Source organism: Mustela lutreola, chromosome 9 (assembly GCF_030435805.1).
Source record: "Mustela lutreola isolate mMusLut2 chromosome 9, mMusLut2.pri, whole genome shotgun sequence".
Lineage (NCBI taxonomy): Eukaryota > Metazoa > Chordata > Mammalia > Carnivora > Mustelidae > Mustela > Mustela lutreola.
The window spans coordinates 89,272,515-89,292,336 of NC_081298.1; the positions used below are offsets into that span (position 1 = coordinate 89,272,515).

At 40.0% G+C, this 19,822-nt stretch overlaps 1 pseudogene; it reads right to left on the reverse strand.

Annotated features, from left to right (window-relative positions):
• LOC131808396 (hsc70-interacting protein-like) overlaps positions 1 to 18,436 on the reverse strand; it is a 79,836-nt pseudogene extending 61,400 nt beyond the window's left edge.
• Between the last annotated feature and the right edge of the window lie 1,386 nt (positions 18,437 to 19,822).

Below are 19,822 nucleotides of genomic sequence, written 5' to 3' on the forward strand. Positions count from 1 at the left end.
AAAAGCTGGTATTTTTAAAGCATTTTTTAAAAAGATTTTATTTATTTATTTGACAGAGATCACAAGTAGGCAGAGAGGCAGTGGGGGGTGGTGGGAAGCAGGCTCCCTGCTGAGCAGAGAGCCCAGTTTGAGGCTTGATCCCAGGACCCTGGGATCATGACCTGAGCCAAAGGCAGAGGCTTTAACCCACTGAGCCACCCAGGCACCCCCTAGAAAAGCTGGTATTTTTAAAGAAGAGGGTATATTCTCAAGAACTCAGTGGTCCTAAGTGATGCTCCATGGAGAACAAGATGTCTTCTTTTTCCTGGCCCAGTCTGCTGATGGATCTGCAGTCAGAGATTTTTCTGTCAAATTGTGTATTTTAGAAAGTTTATTCTGAAGCCCTACTGAAATGTGCTACCTCACCTAGGTGTGAGCCTTAGGACCTCAGGCCTCTCACACCATAGCTTTTTTATTCTGCTTCTGCTCCCAGGCTGAAGTCAAGTCCCTCTTGCTCATTTCCATTTGGAGGCTGCAGACACATACCTGGGAAGTAAGGAAAGGGGAAGGAAGGCAGGAATAGAAATGAACAGCTGTATCCTGATGACAGGATGTTAGTCACCATCTCACCTCCCCACCCCATGAGCTCATTGAGTAACCCACACTCTTTTCTGGAGGGCAGCGCAGCAGCCACACATGGCGCGGGGACAGGGACTGACTATAGTGGGTAGACCAGGTGTGAATCCTCACTCCACCGCTCACTAGCTCTGTGGTACTGTACGAGATCTTCCACTTGTCCCAGCCCCTGTTTTCCCATCTTTGAAATGGTGTCACTTTCCTGCTTCCCCTGCAAGTTTACCATTAGGATACACTAAACCATAGCTGTGAAAACACACTGCCAAGTGTTAGGTCCCTACACAAGTGTGAGGCCTTTTTGCTTACTACCATTTGGCACATGCAAATCCTGGTGCTGTTGACACAATTGTCCTTTATAGCACTTGGCAATTTGAACTTCGCTGAGAAACAGGAGAGAGGTGGGAACATTTGCCTCTAACTTTAGTTTGAAAGCAAAGTTTAAAAGGTTTTTCATGAAACTTGCCACATGAGTCTGTCTCAGGTTTTGCATATCTCTTGTCCATACTGGCTCACTTTCCCCAAGTGCCTTCTCAGACTACCCTGACCCCTCTCTGACCTCTCCTCCCATGCCAACCTTCTTTCAAAACAAACTACTAGGTAAGCCAGCAGAATTTCTCTTTCTAATAATCCAAATGCCATTTCCAAGAGACTGGTACATCTTGACAAAAAGACCTTTCATTCTGCAGCCTATCTGGGGTCATAGTGCTGGTGTCATACCTTGAACTAGGGTGACGCCAGGCTCCCGGCAGTCTCCAAGGTCCGCACGCATCCTCTGGTGGCAGATTAGGCATTTCCCTGAATGGTCTTTCATTGTCACACTATTTTCCTGAAGGGTCTTGGAAAATCATTAGCGGCCACAAAATATTTTCCAAGCTCCAAGATTTTTCTTCTCGGTGACTTTTAAACCTCTCTGAGCCTCCCTGTTCCATCAGTGTCCACCCTTTGGGGCTCCAAGCATATTCGACTTAATTCGTTTTTATGCTTTAACTGTTTAAATAGTTAACAGTAGAACTTAGACTTCGAAAACCCAACCCCCACCACCCCCACCCCCGCCAATTGCCTATGTGTCTGAGGTTGTCAGATCAAGACGGAAAAATACCTCTAATTGTTTCCAGACAATATACGACGCTCTCACTCTGGGTGAAAATACGTATAACTTACATTTTCACAAAGGATCTCTGGGAGGCCTGTGGGAGATTCCTGCAAGCTGGGCTTTTTTTGTACATTCCAGTCCACTGGAAAATAAAACCCAGTTTTAAAACTGAACCAGGAGCTTTCACTTCCCCTAGATTATCCTAGATGAGTAGCTATAGCCGGTTTCATTTTTTTTTTCCCAAAAAACTACTTTCCTTTTCCGATCTTAATAGATTTTTATCTTGGGTTTGTATGCCAGAAAGTAAATACTTTGGTCCAGAGGAAGTGACAGATCTTCACTGAAACACAGCAGACAGGTATTCTGCACCCCATCCAGGTGTAACAAATACTCGACATCTCTAGGAATCACTCCCTCCTCAAGAATTTCATCTCTGGGCCTGAAATCCCATCACTGAGAGATTCATTCATTTGAGTATACAAGACTTTTTAGTTTTCAGAACTTGCCCATTTGAGTACAAATATAGTTATTGACAGTTAAGACCTTAGTTCGACTCTAACAAAATTTCCAAACGTGGTCAGAATGAGACTCTGGATTAGGAACTAGAGAAGGGAATCCTGGAGGAGGAAGAGAAGAAAGTAGAAAAACAGTGGACAAGCCTACATTATACTCAACACCCTGTGTGTTCCGGGCACTTTCTAAGATTTACATTATATAACCCGTGTTACGTTGTCATGAGGGAGGTATTATTGAGCCCATTTGAAGACAAGACTGGGAATCCAGAAAGCTGACTAAATTGCTCAGATCATACAGAGTACTTGCTTTACTTTAACCCTGGTGATTTTTCTATGCATTGATATTAAATATCTTTTCGGGAGGTTTTTTGGTAATGAATATTAAACTAATATTTATTTACCATATATTGAGGAAGTTATTATATATCGAATAATGTATGTTATTATATCATATTGAATACATGTTGCTTATAATGAAGAAGGTTTTTCCGTTTTGCGACCTCACGGGTTCATTCACCATACTCCTGGGAACATCACCACAATTTAGGAACCAGCACCATGCTAGAGACCAGCTGTTGTTGAGAGCAGGACAGGGCCAAAAGCTGATGGGTGTGAGTGAACCCTCCTGGCAGTGTACACAGACTGGCCCCTTTGGAGCCTCCTAAGGGAGCTGGGGACTGGGGGCAGCAAGCAGCTCAGCGGACTAGGGAGATCAGCCACCACAACCTGGTATTCGTGGCTATCATCTTTGTTGTTTTCTTTGGAACAGTTACTTGGTGGAAGAAGAGCCCGTTTGGTTTTGAGTTTAGACTGGAGTGGTGGTTCTCCAAATCTGATTCTGGTACCAGTGCTCATCCCTGATGACATTTTCACTGATCTGCCATGAAAACATGGTACGGTGTCCATTTATTCTGTCTTGGAGAAGATCTTTTTTTTCCCTGTAATTTTATCTCTTTTAAATTATGTGATTTTCCTTTTATATTTCGGAAAATAATGAAGAGAGCAAATGGAACTTGTCTTTTATTAAAACCCTTACTCACAAAAAATGGCAAGCTGCATGCATATCCCTGTGCATATGTGAAAGTCTTTCTCTATCATGCCCACACATGGTTGAAAAGAAGCACAGATAAGCAAATGCAGAATGTTAGATAGACCTGGTAGAGTCACATTATGGAATTAGGTACAGCAGTTTAAACAGAGTGAAATAGAGCTGCAGTGTTATGGAAAAATCACCAAGATTGAGAACAAAAAGAACCTAAATAAATGTAGAATAAATGTGCTGTATGATGCCATGTATATAAATAAATCATCAGAAATATATACTTTTATATAGACTTATGTATGTATGTAAATGTGTAGAGAAAATTCTGGAAGGAGGAATAGCAAACTGATAACAGTGATTTCCTCTTTCAAAGACACAGATTAGATGGAGGTCACCAGAGACTTTTTCTTTATCTAAATTGTTTGACATTTTTTAATAAGGTTAACATATTCAGCTACTACTCATGCAAATAAAAAATAAATGAAAAGTTTTAAAGTTCCAAATCTTATGTCAATCCCCTCTTACTATTATATCTGTCATACTTATCATTGTTTTTGTTATTTATATTTAATATTACCAGTCCAGGAAATTCAAAATCTGGGCATCACTGGGCTAGAGTAGCATCAAGACAAAGATTCACTGAACATGATAAAGGACATAAAAAAGTGATCTTTTTCTAAAAAAAGATTTTATTTATTTATTTGACAGAGAGACACAGCGAGAGAGGGAACACAGCAGGAAGAGTAGGAGAGGGAGAAGCAGACTCCCTGAGTCACTTAGCGACTGAGTCAACCCGGGTGCCCCAAAAGTGGCCTTTAGTAATTATCACCATAATAATCATGCATCTAAAAAGGCTAGTATAAAAATGAGTTCAATATTTTAAGTGAAATACCATGACTTTTATGCCCATTATTTACATGGATTAAATTTTAATTCTTTGAAATTCAGTGTTGCAATATTTCGTGTATAATAAGAGTTTGCAAACTTGTTTGTCACCACTGTCCCTCAGAGGTTCACCAGAGCACCTAAGGATATTAGCCCACATGCATTTGGGGAAGCCACATTTTGCATTTGGCACTGATTTGAACAGGATGTTTATGCTGCTCATTGCAGCACCACGTGTATTCAAGTTTGCAGGGAACACACGCTAGAGAATCTGGTATATACTTACTTAGTCTTCTTCCCTCACAATACACACAGCCCCTCTGACTTCTTAAGTAAAGCCTTGCCCTCAGTTCTGCCATAGCCTGAAAAGGATCCAAGTTCAGTTTTCAAGCATTTGTCTCTTACATCATCATCAGCCTTATACACTAGACTTGGAATCAACATCAAGGTAAACCTTGGGGAGAGATCAGATTTGTGGAACTGGAAACTTCAGGCAAGATGACAACAGTTCCTTGGACATTCAATCCAAAAACCCCAGATTGTGGGAGAGGAGGGAGTGAGCTGGTGGATCAGTGCCAGAGACCATCCTGTCTCTGGAGATTTTCCAGGCCTTGATGCAACCAACAGCCATGGACTTTGGTAGAGGACAAACATCTCTGTTCTTGGTGTGCATCAATCACTGAATTTCACCAGACCTGGACCAGGATCCTGATTTCTTGCACAGATGGGACAGTCATTTCCCTTTCTTGCAGCCTTTGAATTACAGATGATTTGGAGGATCCTTTTGTTCCCTTGGACCTCAAACTCAGAACCCCCTGAACTCTGTTTTATTATCTTCTAGAAATCAATCAAATTTTTACCTTTTCCTTATTAACAGGCATAAAACAGATGTTAGATGGGTTTCTGATTCCATAGGGTCTATAGGAGATCAGCTCAAATCATGGCTTGTGCTATTTCAAGTTAGGTCTTTTTTATAGTAAGCATCCAAATACATAAAAGGTGGACAAAAGACTGATATTACTAAGGCACACTATCTAAAGGCAGCAATTCCAAATCTTTAATTTTCTAAGTTGTGACAGCCAGTTAAAAACCAGTCTTCCAACTTTGTGCTAACTGTGGTGATATTTCTCTCTGTAGTAGTCAAAGGTTCAATAGAGTCAGATCATTACTTTCCTACATTAATGTCTTCCTACCTTTTGTATCTTAAACCATTACACTAAGGAGAGAGAGCCTTAAATATTTGATAAAGAAATAAGCAATCTCCAGGTAAATTTAAAATCATCCCCAAAACCTTGTATGTTCTTAGGGCACTTTATTAACTAAACATAATAACTGATAGCAGTAGTACTATTATACAACCATAAGTGGACAGTATTTTGCACTGAGACTGTAACAAGTCTCAGTTGTGCTACTGAACTGCAGCTTGTTTAAAATAGAAGTAAAAGCTAGAAAAAGAAAAGGACCAGAGAATGTGAATTTGGTTTTGGAATTCCACAAGTATATGAAGATAAAATCACAAATACAAAATTCATTTTTCAGCCATTGGATATTTTTGGTATATGGTCATCTGTGCTAGAAAAATGCCCTAAGTATAATGGTCTCAGTAAGTTGACTTCTTAGTACACATACCAATGGCCCTTGAACTTTGACCATTGAAAACTGAGCTCATGGGGGTCCTGGGTGGCTCAGTTAGTTAAGCATCTGCCTTCAGCTTGGGATCAAGCTGGATCAATCCCCGCATTGGACTCCCTGCTCAGTGGGGAGCCTGCTTCTCCCTTTCCCTCTGCTGCTGTCCCTGCTTGTACTCTCTCTTTCTGGAAAATGAATTCCTTTTTTTTTTTTTTTTTTAAATTTTATTTATTTATTTGACAGAGATCACAAGTAGGCAGGGAGGCAGGCAGAGAGAGAGAGAGAGAGGAGGAAGCAGGCTCCCTGCTGAGCAGAGAGCCCAATGTGGGGCTCCATCCCAGGACCCTGGGATCATAACCTGAGCTGAAGGCAGAGGCTTTAACCCACTGAGCCACCCAGGCACCCATGTCAAATGAATTCTTTAAAAAAAAAAAAATTGAGCTCACTGCCAAAGAGGAGAGGAGAGAAAAGAAAAGAGAGAACAGGCTCCATCGTTCCCCATGAGCATCATAAACAGAATGACTCTTAGTTCCCACTTCTGGGTCTTGGCACACTTCTGGGCCATGGGGTTAGCCAAGAAGATGTTGGGAGAACTTGAGCCAGTGAAGTAAGATGCCCACACAAGGTTCTTTGTGGTTGAACAGAGACAGGTTATAAAGAAAAGCGAAGAGGTGTGAGAAGGGGTCACGCTCCTGCATAGAACTATTAGGAGTCCAGAATTTCTAAATTTAAACAGTGCCCTCAGGTCTTTCAGAAGACAACAAGATTGAACTTTTTACTTAACTGTTTTTGTAACTTTTAAAGTTGTAGACATGTGGTATGTGGGTTTCTAGTCATACTTTTGCCTTAGACTGCACATACTTTAGGGGGCAGGCCTGCCACTGACCTCTTGATATATATAGCATTTAAAGCCTTTCACACATGATATCACCAAATCCTCCCAATTACCCCATTTCACAGAAAAAAAAAATGAAACCCCAGGGGTTCAATGACATATCCAAAATCATACAAACAGTATGTAGTGTTGGTTTATCAATTGTAGGCAGGAGGAAATTTGGATGTGGGTTAAGTAAATCAAAATCACAACATCATCATCCTGGTAGCATATGGAACTTTGGTTAGTCATGCAGCTAGTGCAGTACAAGAGTCTGGGATGAGTCTCCTGCTTTGGGGATAACCTTGTAGTGAGTAGAGAAGAATGAGGGGGCATGCAGAAGAACCATGGCTATACAGGTGAAGGCTCAGGAACACTGAAGGAAATCAAACTCTGAATATCAAATCCATTGTTTAACATTAGTACGTCCTTGCTTTACTAATCTTCTGTCACTTTAACAGGTAGTTTAATGATTTCTTAGTCGATTATATTCAATATGTTTACATTAGGTATAAAATCATCCCACAGACCAGATACTAGGCTAAGACTCAAGGTAGCCCTATAACTACTTCTTGCCTGGAAAAGTACAGGTTACAGTACAGGGCCCCAAGCAAGTGCCCAATTACACCTTGGGGCAATTCCACCTTCCTCATTTCCAGAAACATTGGCGCACCTGGTGGGTTTAAGGTCATCAGAAGGAATTATGAAAGAGAGATTGATGCTCTTTCATTTGGGTCCAATGAGTTTGGCGACCTTAGAGAACTAAATTTAAAACAAAGATGGCTTATAGGGTACATGAAGGAATTATGTTGCTATTTAAAAATAAATCAATCAACCCTTTAGAGATAAGAGTTTTTCTTTAGAAACTTTGGAACAAAAATTGACCTTGCTGAGCCAAGAAATGTCATAGACTTTAAAAGATTTCTCAAGATCAATGATATATTTTTAAATCACTTTCCTTAAGCAAATCAGTCCTATCTTATAACATGGCAGAAGGAAACCTATAGAAGTCATTCCAAAAAGCACCATTGTGAGTCAGGGATGAGATCATATTGGAGAATCAAGCAAACTTTCATTTTGATCAAATTAAAGTCTGAGTGTCCAGAGCAAGGATCTGTGATGCCTGTGATGTCATTTCCAAGCCCCATAATGTCTCACCTATGTGCTCTTGTTTAGTGTTAAAATCCACTTCTAAGAAGCACACACTTGAGACTAGATGATTTCAAGATGCTCATTGTGCTTTGCAGTTGATTGAAGTTGCTTAATACCAGAGACTTGAGCAAGTTTTCATTCAACTTTTCTTCCTTATATTAAATGACAGCTTTGTTTTTTTAGATTTCTTTCCTCTTTCCTTCTGTCCTCTCATTCCTCTGCTTTCTCATTTCTACTTTTGTTCTCTTTGGCTAGAGTACTCTCTTGTCTTCTCTCTGATTGACATTTCTAGCTCCCCATGGAATTAACAAACTCTTCTTACCCCTGTCCCTGGTTCCTCCCCATTTGGAGTTCAGTGTCAAAAACTCCAAAATGTTAAAAACATTGGTAGTCAATGTTTGAAGATTTCTCTAGTCAGGATAACCCTTGCCGGGTACCTCCATTTTGTGTTTGGAAAATCCCAACCCTAACTGATTTCTCTCAGGCCATAGCTGATGAAGCTCAAACCCTAGATTGTTCTAAATCAGTGTCCACCCTTAAATGGAGTCAAAGCTCTTTCACTGAACTCCAAGAGGATTTATCATTTGCATCATTCTTTTTTATTACTATGATTGAGGTGTAATTGGCATAATATATTTTATTTCAGGTGTGCAGCATGATTCACTCTTTGTATGCCTTGCCAAATAGTCCTCACAATAGGTTAGTTACCATCTGTCACCATGCAAAGTTAACACAATATAATTGACTATATTCCCCATGCTTTGAATTATATCTCCATGACTTACTTTACTGTAAGTCTGTACTTCTAGATCCCCTTCACCCATTCCACCCCCTCCCAGAACCCCCCCCCCCTTTTCAATACATTTTCTCTATACCTATGAGTCTAGGTTTTGCTTTGTTCTGTTTGTTTTGGTTTTTAGATTCTACATGTATGTGAAATCACCTGGTATTTGCCTTTCTCTGTCTGACTTATTTCATTCAGCATGATACCCTAAAGGTCCATCCATGTTATTGCAAATGGCAAGATTTCATTTTTTTTATGGCTGAATAATATCCCGTCATGTATATATACCACATCTTTCCACATCTTCTTTGGCCATTCATCCACTGATAGACACTCAAGTTGTTTTCATATCTTGGCTATTGTAAATAATGAGGCAGTAAACATAGGGGTGCACCTATCTTTTTAAATTAGTATTTTTATTTTTTTAAAGTATTTTATTTATTTATTTGACAGAGAGAGAGAGAGATCACAAGTAGGCAGAGAGGCAGGCAAAGAGAGAGGGAGAAGCAGGCTCCCCACTGAGCAGAGAGCCCGATTTGGGGCTCGATCCCAGGACCCTGAGACCATAACCTGAGCTGAAGGCAGAGACTTAACCACTAAGCCACCCAGGCTCCCAGCGCCCCCTAAATTAGTATTTTTATTTTCCTCAGGTAGATAACCCAGCAGTGGAATTGCTGAATCATGTGGTAGTTTTATCTTTAATTTTTTGAGGAACTCCTATACTATCTTACATAATGACCATACCAGTTTACATTGCCAACAACAGTGTCCAAGGGTTCCCCTTTCTCCAAATCCTTTCCAACACTTGATATTTTTTGTCTTTTTGATAGCAGACATTCTGACAGGTAAAAGGTGATATCTCATGGTTTCGATTTGCATTTCCCTGATCATTAGTGATGTTGAGCATCTTTTCATGTGCCTGTTGGCCACCTATATGACTTCTTTGGAAAAACATCCATTCAGATACTCTGCCCATTTTTAAAATGGACTGTTTCTTTCTTTGTTTTGTTATTCTGTTATATGACTTCTTTTTATGTATTTTAGATATCAACCCCGTACGACATACATAATTTACAAATATCTTCTTCCATTTCACACATTGCCTTTTTGTTTTGTTGACAGCTTCCTTCGTTCTGCTTGGTGTTGTCCAGTTTTCTTATTTTTGCTTTGTTTCCCTTTTTTGGAGTCAGATCCAAGAAAAAATTGCAAAGACTCATGTCAAAGAGTTTATTGCCTATGTTTTTGTGTTGAGGTTAGGGCAGGTTAAGGAATTTTGTGGTTTCAGGTATTACATCTAAGTCTTAGTCCATCTTGAGTTAAGTTTTGTGTGTGATATGAGATAGTGTTTAGTTACATTTTTTTGCATGTAGTTATCCAGTTCTCCCAATACCATTTATTGGATAGACTGTCCTTTCCCTACTTAATATTCTTGCCTCCTTTGGTATAAATTAGTTAACTATATTTGTGTAGGTTTCTTCCTGGGCTCTTTAATCTTTTCCTTTAATCTAAATATCTGCTTTTTTGCCCATATCATACTGTTTTGATTACTATAGCTTTGTGATACTGTTTGAGATCAGGAAGCATACTTTCAGCTTTGTTCTGTCTCAGGATTGTTTTGGCCATTCAGAATCTTTTGTGGTTTCATATGACTGTTTGAATTATTTGTTTTAGTTCTGTGAAAAATGCCATTGGAATTTTGATTGGGATTGCATTGAATCTGTAGATTTGGGTAGTATGGGCATTTTAACAATATTAGTTTTTCCAATCTATGAGCATGAAATATCTTTCCATTTATTTGTGTCTTTTTAAATTTCTTTCATCAGTGTTTCACAGATTTCAGTGTACTGGTTTTTCACCTCCTTGATTAAAATTATGTCTGGATACTTTGTTCTTTTTTCATGTGAGTGTAAATGGGATTATTTTCTTGATTTCTCTTTCTGATAGCTCATTATTAGTGTATAGAAAGACACAATTTTTGCATATTAATTTTGTATCATGTAACTTTGCTGAATCTTTTTATTAGTTCTAACAGTTATTGTGTGGTCTTCAGGATTTTCTACATATAGTGTCATGTTGTATACAAATAGTAATAGTTTTATTTTTTTCTTTCCAGTTTGATGCATTTTATTTCTTTTTCTTGCCTAATTGCTGTGGCTAGGATTTTCAATATTGTTTTTTTTTTTTAAAGTGGTGAAATGGGCATTCTTGTCTCATTCCTGATCTTGTGAAAAAGCTTTCAGCTTTTCACTGTTGGATGTGATATTAGCTACAGGTTTGTCATACATGGCTTTTATTATGTTGAGGCACATTCCCTCCATACTCACTGTGTTGAGAATTTTTACCATAAATGGATATTGAATTTTGTCAAATGCTTTTTCTGCATCTGTTGAGATGATGATATGATTTTTACCTTTCATTTTGTTAGTATAGTGTATTACATTGGTTTGCAGATGTTGAACCACCCTTGCAACCCTAGAATAAATCTCACTTGTTCATAGTGTATGATCCTTTTAATGTATTGTTGAATTCAATTTGCTAATATTTTGTTGATGATTTTTGCATCTATGCTCTTTGGGGATATTGACTTATAACTGTGTGTGGGGGGGTGTCCTTGTATGGGTTTTGGCATCAGGGTAATAAATTAATAAATGCTGGCTCCATAAAAAGAGTTTGGAAGCTTTTCCTCCTCTTCAGTTTTTTTGGAAAAGTTTGAAAAGGATACGTATTAAACCTTTGAATGCTTATAGCATTCACCAGTGAAGCTATCTGGTCCTGACCTTTTCTTTGTTGGGAAGTTTGGGATTACCAGTTCCGGCTCCTTATCAGTAATCATTCTATTCAGAATTTCTATTTCTTCATATTAAGTATTGGAAGATTATAAATTTCTAGAAATTTATCCATTTCTTCTAGGGTGTTTAATTTGTTGCTGTATAATTGTCCATAGTAGTCTTTTATGATTTTTTGTATTTCTGTGGTATCCATTTTAACTTCTCTTCCTTCATTTATGATTTTAGTTCTTTGCATCCTTTTTTCCCCCTGATGAGTCTAACTAAAGGTTTGTCAGATTCGTTTGCCTTTTAAAAGAATAGCTCTTAGTTTCTTTTATTTTTTCTATTGTCCATTTAGTTTCTATTTCATTGATTTCTGCTCTGATCTTTATCATTTCCTTCCTTCGAAAACTTTAGACTTGTTCTTTTTCTAGGTCCTTTAGGTGTAAAGTTAAAGTGCTTGAGAAGTCTCTTGTTTCTTGAAGAAAGCCTTCATTGATATGTACTTCCCTTTTAGAACTCCTTTTGCTGCATCCTATAGATTTTGGTGTGTTGTATTTCTGTTTTTACTTGTCTCTAGCTATTATTCATTTCTCCTTTGATTTCTTCTATGAACCAGTAATTGTTCAGTAACAAGTTGTTTAATCTCCACATAGTTGTAGTTTTTCCATTCTTGCAGTTCATTAGTTTATATCTTGTGGTTGGAAAAGATGTTTGATATGATTTCAGTCTTTTTAAATTTATCGAGACTTGTTCTGTGGCCTAATGTGAGCCTGGAGAATGTTCTATGTACACTTGAGAAAACTGTATTCTGCTGTTTCAGGTAGAATGTTCTATGTATATCTACTAATATGTTGTTTAAGACCAATGTTTTCTCATTGATTTTCTGTCTAAATGATCTATTCATTGATATAAGTAGAGTTTTAAAATCCCTTACTCTTATTATATTGCTGTCAATTTCTCCCTTCAGGTCTGTTAGTATTTGCTTTATATATTTCAGTGCTTCTGTATTGGGTGTATATATATTTAGAAATGTTATCTTCATGCCAGATTGAGCCCTTTATCATTATGTAGTGACTTCTCTGTCTCTTATTAATCTTTGTTTTAAAGTATTTTTTTATCTGATGTGAGTATAGCTACACCAGCATTCTTTTTAGTTCTATTTGCATGGAATGTCTTTCTTCATTCATTCACTTCAGTCTGTGCATGTCCTTATTTCTGAAGTAAGTGTCTTGTTGGCAGTATATAGATGTGTCTTATTTTTTATGTATTCAGCTGCTCTACATATTTTGATAGGAGAATTTAGTCTATTTATATTTAAAGTAGCTACTGACGGATATGTACTTATTGCCATTTTGTTAATTGTTTTCTGGATGGTTTTGTAGTTCCTCTATTCCTTCCTTCTTCTCTTTCTTCACTTGTGGTTTGATGACTTTCTTTTGTCATTTAGTGTTACGTTTGGATTCCTTTCTTTTTTTCTTTTGTGTATTTACTGTGAGTTTTTACTTTATGGTTAGTATGAGGTTCACATATCTCATCCTATGTATATAAGTCTATTTTAAATTGATAACCTAACACATTCCAAACTCTATATGTTTATTCTCCCCCAACACACATTTTATGTTTTTGTTGTCACTTAAAAAAAAAAAAAAAGATTTTATTTATTTATTTGACAGAGAGAGAGAGAGACAAAGAGAGCATAAGCAGTGGGAGCAGAAGGCAAAAGGAGAGGGAGAAGCAGGCTACCCACAGAGCAGGGAACCTGATGTGGGACTCAATCCCAGGACCCTGGGATCGTGACCTGAGCCAAAGGCAGACACTTAACCAACTGAGACACCCAGGCATCTTGTCACTTTTTATATCTTTTTATTTTATGTATCCCTTAACTAATTGTTGTAGCTTTAGATAATATTTATTTTCATCTTTTAACTTTCTTAGTAGCTTTATAAGTGACTAACTCACTACTTTGCTATGTATTTACCTCTTCTAGTGAGATTTTTTTATTTTCATGTGTTTTCTTTTTTTTTTTTTTTTTTAAGATTTTATTTATTTATTTGCCAGAGAGCAAGAGAGGGAATAACAGGGGAGAAGGTCAGAGGGAGAAGCAGATGCCTAATGGAGCTGGGAACCTGATGCAGGACTCGATCCCGGAACTCCGGGATCATGACCTGAGCCAAAGGCAGTTGCCCAACCAACTGAGCCACCCAGGTGCCTCTGTTTTCATATGTTTTCTTGTTAGTTAGTGCTGTTTCTTTTCAGCTTAAAGAAGACCCTTTAATATTTCTTATAAAGCCAGTTTAATGGTGGTGACCTTTTTTAGCTTTTGATTATCTGAAAAACTCTATATCTCTCCATCAAATCTGAATGAAAATCTGCTGGTTCAAGTATTGTTTTTGGAAATTTTTTCTTTCAGCACTTTGAATATGTCATGCCACTCCCTTCTGGCTTGAAAATGTTCTAATGAGAAATCTGCTGTTAGCTTTATGGGATTTCCTTTATATGTAACAAGTTGTTTTTCTCTTACTACTTTTGAGATTCTCTATCTTTGATTGTTACATTTTAATGATAATGTTTCTTGGTGTGATTTCCTTTGGATTCATCTTCTTTGGGACTTTCTTGGCTTCCTGGACCTGGATGTCTCTTTCCTTCCCTAGGTTAGGGAAATTTTCAGCTATTATTTCTTTAAATAAATTGTCTGCTTTTTTTTCTGTCTCTTCTTTCAGCACCCATATAATGTGAATGTTATTCTACTTGATATCGTCCCAGAGGTCTCTTAAATTATCCTTATTTTTTTCTTTTTCTTTTGCTGCTGGGGGTGAGTTCCACTGCTTTTTCTTCCAACTTGCTAATCTTTTTTTTTTTTTTTTAGCAAGTTGCTTTATCCAGTCTGCTGTTGAAATCCTCTAGTCTGTTTTTCAGTTCAGTTATTGTATTCTTCAGCTCTGTGACTTCTGTTTGTTACTTATATCTTCTGTCTGTTGAAGTACTTATTCATTTCTCCCAAGTTCAGTGAGCATTTTTGTTACCATTACTTTGAATTCTTTATCAAATAGATAACTTATTTCCATATCATTGAGGCTTTTTTCTGAGGTTTCATCCTGTTCTTTATTTGGAAAATATTTCTCCATTTCTTCATTTTGCTTGACTCTTTGTTCATTTCTGTGCAGTAGGTGAAATAGCTATACCTCTCCCTGTCTTGAAGGAATGGCCTTGTGTAGGTGATGATTTCATGTTCAACTTTCTAGCTCTTGATTGTTTCTTAAACCTTTGTGATTGTCCAAGCTATCTGATCTATTATTGATATGCTCCTGTTGTTGAGAGAGTACCAAGACCTGTCAGTGACCCAAAGGGAAGAATCTCAGCACCTTTACTTTCAAGCTGATTAGAAGCCAGACTCTCTACAGCTTTTTTTTTTTATGCAAAGTTATGCAAATATTTGCAGTCCACTGAGGCTGCAATTGCAATCTTTGCTGGCCTCCAGACCAGGAGATCTGAAGGTAATCTATGAAAAACAGTTACAAAGATCAGGACTCCAAATGAATGCATAAGCTTTTTCCTGGGAATTCTTACTGAGCTTGCTTACCTTCCTTGGGAGTACCTCCCTAGCCTCTAGATCTGTGGGAAGCCTGTAACCCCTCCCTTAGGCTAAAGCTCCAGGCTAAATAATGGATCTTTTGATGGGAAAATTGGGGTTGTGTTTGGAAGAAATGATGCTGAGTACCTTGAGTACTTCCCTTGATGCTTAGGATTATGAGCCTCAAACAAGGATTTAAAAACTGTGGCAAAGCCTGGTAAGAAAAGAAGTGGTCCTAGAAGGAAAACAGCTCTCCCAAATGCAGAGCTGAATTCAAGATTTTAAGTCCCATTCTGGGACACAGAGTTGGGAAGGAAGACCAGGAGAGGACCACTGGCCCAGCCTCTGAGGAAATGCAACAAAAAAAAGTAAATCAATCACATACCTAACACTCCAAAACTGTAATTGTTAACAAAGAAGAGCAAACACTTCCTGGTAGCCTACTATATGCTGTGCTGAGTGATTATCATCTCATTTAGTCCTCATATTTATTAGCCCCAAGTTTCTAGGCATGGAAATTGAGGCTTAATTGTTAATTTGCATAGAGTAATAGTTAGGAGTTGGTGGAAGTAGGATTTGAACCCATCCCATTCATTCTGACTCCAAAGTCAATCTAGTAATCACTAATGTTACTATCTTAAGATGTTTGAAACAGGTGCTATATGTAGAGTCTTATCCTCTGAGAGGGGGAGAAATGACAGTTCTTAGTGGAGCAGCTGGAGCCTAGGCAGGGAGGAATCTGCAGCCTCCACAGGGACTGGCTAGAGCAAAACAGAGCAGATGGGGAACCAGAGCAGGGCCTGAGGCAGCAGTAGTTCAGGGTGTCTGGGGGAAGAGTTATAATGGTGATGTTCCCAGCAGCAGCTGAGTCACCTAGGGAAAGAGGCTACACATGGCCCCACACAAGAGAAGAGTAGGAACTAGCTGCCTTAGGGTGGCTAATGGCATATTTGAGAGCTTTAATAACTAAACTAGATAGGGATAGGACTCAAATGTCTTTATTCCTCATCTCAGAGTGTTGACTGTGTATATACTTATCTTTTCAGCTTCACCATTTGTATACTCAGTGAGGGCATAAGCAAGCTGGATTTTATACATCTTTAGCACCTCATAATGAAAACACCCATCAAATTATTTACTTAGAAATTGTACATTCACCCATATTTTGGAAATAACTCAGTTCTGTACACTCATTATTTCTGCCTGCTAGGAACCGGTGTTTCAGAACAAAAGTAAGCAACCCGTTGAGAAAACTCCATTGAAGTATTATTCCAGGTGTGTATATGTGTATCTAAGGAGAGAAACATCCATTTATTGTGCATCTACTATGAGCCAGGCACGATGCCAGACACATTACAAATGTTCTTTCATTTAATCCTTAAGTGGCTGGATAAAGTAGTGGAAATTATTAATATACATTTTGTACAGATGCAAAAACTTAGAGACCCAAACTCACAGAGTTAATGAATCATGTAAGCCCAGGTCATTCTAGCTCCAAAATCCACTCCCCCTTTAACTACCCCCCCACCTCCATTTCACTGAGAAATTTGCCTAGTAGAGAACAGGTCTTTATAAGATAAAATTTCCCTACTCTTCTAAGTCCCTGTGGCCACTGGCTTTGGACCTCCTTGAGTGGCTTTCCAAGTTCTGTCATTCCTACCCTGATGCCAAGGCTGTCAGTGAGGCAGGGAGAAAACAAATATTGGGTAACATGAACTGGTCCAGATATACACATTGTGGATGAAATAGGCATCAATGGCTCAGTTCCCCCTTTTTTATATCAGAATAACTAATACTCTTAGAATATGTTTTAACATTAACTGCCCTGCTGAACAAGTCAGTAGATTTCCAAGGCACCTTCAACAGTTTGTTCCCCTTTCCATAAAGTGTTTGATGACTCTCCACACAGTTCCTTCCATCCTGTTTTATTCCAAAGAGGGCTCCAAGCCATCTTCAGAGCCCAGCCCCATGTCATGTTATAGGATATTCTCAACATTCACAGAGGAGGAGAGTGGAACTTTCTGTCCATAAAATTAAATCATGGAAATAGAGCTTTCTCTGGAGCCCCTCAGCCTTTACCCCAAGTGCTAGAGTAAGAAAAAAAATGGGGGCAATAAATAAACCAAAAGAAGAAAAAAAGAAAGAGCTCTCTTCCTGTCATTCAGGAAAACACTGAGGAAACATTAAACTGATTTTACTCAGCCTCTGCTTCTAACATCTTCACCAAAGAACTTTAGTCATGGAGCCTAATGGAACTCTGGCTTTACAGCCAGCTGTGTTGAAGACAGTGATAGTCTACTTAGTGAACCCAAGGCGAGATACTGCCAAATATACTTTCCGTATGTGAGAAGGGAGAAGATGAGCAGTCCCCAGTAAAGAAGAGCTTCAGGAGGTCACCCAAGCCAGCTCTCTGCTTCTAAGAAGCAAAGGCCCACGCACCGTCTCTCCCTCCTTAACCCCTTCAGTACCAGGGTAGCTCTGATTCCCAGCCATGACATGTCTGGAGCTCCAGTAGCCACACCAGGGACTTCTGTATGGAGAGATAGCCATTGTTAGCCGCTGAGTGTTCCTTGCCTTTTTCTTCCCTGGGCCTCCTCAAGGTGGTTCCAAATATCCTGGCTTTACAGTGCTCACCTCCTTCAGCCCTCTGAGGTCAGTGCTGCCTTTTGAGGGGACACTCTTGGGCTTCCAGATAGAGATTCAGGTAAAAATGAGCAGGAGAAAAGGACCACAGAAATGTAAGGGCAGTGTAAGTGAAGGGCTGGAGTGCTTTAGAAACCAGCTGTAGCTTGCGGGAGCAATGGATGGGGGAAGAAAAGGGGAGAATGTGAGAAGTGTTAGGGCCACTGTATTGCGTTCACACAGGACATTTGAGAAGTGCAAGTAGAGGACTTGATTTATTTTGAAATTACTTCTGATTGCATGGACTGTGTTCTCTCAGCCGTAACACTTCTCCAAGACCAAACCTCATGGGGCGTGACTTCATAAGCATTACGTTGGTGTTTCCAAAATTAGGTCTTGTGAGGAGGGGCTCTGGAGGTGGGGGGAGGGGGATGTTGGCAAGGAGCACACAGAGTGAGCAAGGCTCATGCCTCAGTTATCACCAAAACACCAAATAGCTGTTTGGCCTTTCAGTGATTTCAGGGCAATGCAACACATTTCATTTCTTTTTCTTTGAGGACCAGTGAAGAGGTCATGGGAATCTTTGTGGTAGGGAAAGAAGAGAAGAGAATTAGAGGGAACAGAAAAGGTGTGCTTCGTTAAGTCTATGTGGATACAGTGTGTATTTCTTAATACTCAGACTCTCAGCTTCTAGAACTGAGAGGGTCTTAAAAAGCCCGCCGTCCTGACTTGAAGCACTGCAATCACCAGGTAACAAACAGGCCAGTGGTCGGAGCAGCACGCTGCTGACGCTGTGTAAAAACTGGGACCTGGGGCCTGCCGCCGACACAGTGACAATGCTCCTGTCACATGGGCGAGCTTTACACAGTACTGGTGCTGGCATCTCCCCAGAGAGATCCTGATCTCTCTGAGATCCTAACCAGTCTGGCTTGCAGCCTGGGCATCAGGACTGTAGAACGGTCTGGGGGGCTCTCAAGCCAGACAGGAGAACATGGACCAAATGTTGAAGCCCATTCCTGTGTACTTTCTATGAGGGATGCTATAAACGGGGTGGTTGTGTCCTCTCCACCCAATTTCTTATGTTGAAACCCCACCCCCCAATGTGACAGTATTTGGAGGTGGGGTTTGGGGAAGGTGATTACGGTTAAATGTGGTCATAAGGAAGGAATGGGATTAGGGACCATATAAGAAGAATAGAAAGAGAGCTTGCTTCCTTCCTCTCTCATTCAGCTGTGTAAGGATACAAAGACAAGTCAGCTCTCTGCAACACAAAAGGGGGTTCTCACCAGAACTCAAACCGCCCCCCCCATCTTGGAATTTCAGCCTCCAGAACTGTGAGAAATAAACTGTCGTTGAAGCAACCCAAAGAGACTGGGGGGGGGGGGGGGGGCGGGACAACTGCTTTGCACTGTCCACCTCACTAAGAGCCCCCATGTGCATCAGGGCACTGATGAGAGAGGCAGCAGGAGCGAGGAGCTCTAGGCGAAGGGCCAGCAGAACTCTGCTCTGGCTCAGGCTGACAGCATGACTGGACAAAGTGACAGCTCCCTGGGACCACAGATGCCTCCCCTGTAAAATGAGGGGGTGGAAACAGAAGCCCTCTACTCTTCTTTCCAGCCTGCACATTCTGTAATTCTAAGTAGCTCTGCTCAGCCACTTAGCTCCCAGGTTCCAGTTCCTTAAAACTTTAGATTTGCACGGCTTCAGTTTTTCCCTTTAATCACAATTTTCCCTCTTTTCTCAATTCCTGCTCCATTTTCATCACTTCATTGACTAAGGCACTGCCTATTATGACAGCCAGTACCCCGCAGCTTGGTCATTCTGTGGCACAAATAAAGTCATGAAGCAGTTAAACCCACCTCTTCCTGGCAAAAGCCCCCGCATGCTCAAACAGGAAGTCCAGTCCCTGCAGACACCCTAACAGATTTTGTTTCTGGGACCCCAGCTTCCCCGGAGGCATCTTACAAGTGCTCACAGACCCCGCTGCTGGCAGCATCACAGTGGGCATCTGTTCTGTGGACTTCCTACTGTGAAGGCTCCCTTCCTTTCAGGGACTCAGGAAGCCACCTGAGGAAGCTTTGCAGTTTTCACTGTTGGAAGTGCTGACTGTGAAAATAGTCCTGTCTAGGCAGGGGTGCTGCCTGCCGAAACAGCCTAAGCTGTCAGTCCTCAAGGGGCAAGTGTGGTGCGAGGTTCCATGCAGAGGTGGAGAGAAGAGCTCTCTGCTCCGCTCTGCTGCTTCGGCCTCCCAGGCAATATTTCTAGTGCC